The sequence below is a fragment of the Oryctolagus cuniculus genome, chromosome 17 (genome assembly GCF_051225735.1).
Source record: "Oryctolagus cuniculus isolate XC-2025 breed Fujian yellow rabbit chromosome 17, ASM5122573v1, whole genome shotgun sequence".
NCBI lineage: Eukaryota > Metazoa > Chordata > Mammalia > Lagomorpha > Leporidae > Oryctolagus > Oryctolagus cuniculus.
Genome location: NC_142883.1, coordinates 2190077 through 2191855, shown reverse-complemented (window position 1 = coordinate 2191855; position 1779 = coordinate 2190077). Strand labels below are relative to the sequence as shown.

The 1779-nt window shown below is 67.7% G+C and overlaps 1 long non-coding RNA gene across 1 annotated transcript; it reads right to left on the bottom strand.

The window, feature by feature from the left end:
• Positions 1-846: 846 nt before the first annotated feature.
• LOC149121062 (uncharacterized) lies at positions 847-1779 on the bottom strand. Its single transcript, XR_016224114.1, has 2 exons — positions 1119-1779; positions 847-958 (listed from the first exon to the last, which is right to left on the bottom strand). It is a non-coding gene; the product is annotated as an uncharacterized LOC149121062 (long non-coding RNA).

The following is a 1779-nucleotide window of genomic DNA, read 5'->3' as shown; positions in this document are numbered from 1 at the left end:
CCGAAGCCCCTGAGCCCCAGCCTCCGCCTGTCTCCCCTTAGCCACCGTGGGGGCCTTGGCTCCCTTGTGACAGCTGGGCTAGGCTTCCAGGTGTGCGGGGGGGCAGGCCCCCAGGTGAACGGGGGTTCCTTTAACTGGTGCCACGCATGGTGCTGACGCCTCCTGTGCGGGGGAGATGCCAGTCTGTTGACGCCACAGGGCCTGGCCCGGTGGCACCCGCCCAGCTGGCCTCGGCAGGGCCACCTCTGGCATGCGGAGAGGGCATGGCAAGGCTCTCAGAGGCACGAGCCAGGGCCAGGTGGGTGGGAGGTGGGACACACACTCCAGACACTGCAGACCCCCATGGTGTCCACTCAGGGCGGCGGGTGTCCCACAACCTGCTGCCCGCAGGCAGCAGCTCCAGGGGCGGGGGGGGGGCCCGGGCCACCCCTCACCATCCCTGGGGCACAGGGCTCGGAGGGGCAGCAGGACATGGCTGCCCCGACCTGGACGAGGTCACAGGCACCTGCTGGCCTCCCTGGAAAGTTCACGGATGAGAGACAGGCTCGGGCCAAGGCCGCAGCAGCAGCTTCTGAGTGCTGCCCCCATCCCTGCGGCAGGAGGCCAGTGGATCTTTCCTGAACTCTGCCCGGTCTGGATCTGCCTGTCCCCCGAGGCCCAGAAGGCAAGGTCTCCCCAGAGCAGGGACCTGCTGTGCCCCCAGCCAGCCTCTCGCCCCGTCCGGGAGCAGGAAGCCGGTGGGGGAAGGGGAGGTGGCCCCAGGCCTCGCCTGCCCTGCCATGGGGCCCCGTGTGCCCAGCCCGCCAGCCCCGCCAGCCCCGCCGAGGCGTGGAGCAGGCACACCGGTTGTCAAGATGATTTTATTTGCTTTGCAGTGGAATCCGTGAGAACCAGAAGTTCTGGGGGGCCAGCGAGCGGGGGTCGTGGTGACCAGCCTCGGGGCCTGACCAGTGGGCGGCTGTAGTTAAAAACAAAATAAAACAAAATGCCGAGAACAGATGGCGAGCCATGGACACCAGTGAGCGCCGGCGAGAATCCCGCGAAACTCTCCCTAGCGACAACGGCCCCTCACCCACAAGTGTGACCTGACCCCGCCCCCCCTTGATCCTAGAAGCTACCTTTCCACCCGGGACGACACACGCTGCTTCCGTGCCCGCCCCCTCCAGTCTCCAGGCTCCACTCCAGGGGCTGCGGCCCTCGGGGCTGTCACAGCGCGGGGCAGGGGCCGGCGGGCACCCACCCGCCTCCTGGACACGCGTCTCGCGGGACGGCCGAGGGTGCATCTCACGGCTGAGTTCTCGTGATGGGAGTGGGTGGCGTGGAGGGATCTCCACAGAAGAGGCACAGAGAGGTTGGCCCTCGGCAGGGCGCAGCTGGCTGTGTGTGCGGAAGCAGCCCGGTCGCCGATGCCACGCTGAGGGCTAGGGCCAGCCGGCTCTTCCCTGAGTGGCAGGCGAGGTTGTCTGGGGTACGGCAAAGAACTCTCGTGCCGGCGGCTTCAACGCCAGGGGCCCCACAGCCGTCCTGGGTGGGCGCTGGTGGTCCCATTTCACAGATGAAGAAGCTGAGGCCGGGTGGGTTGCAGGCAGACAAGCCCCAGGTGAGGGCTCCTCCCTGTGCACAGCACTGCTCCCCACCCCGTGGGGGAGCAGCCCACAGGCTGCACGAACCTTGGGGGTAGCGAAGCTTTAGTTCAGGGTGTCCCTCCAAGCTGGGGATGCCCGACCCTGGCCGGTTTTTGATTCCAGGTCCCCAGCCTTGTGGCTGCCTCTGGCCCAG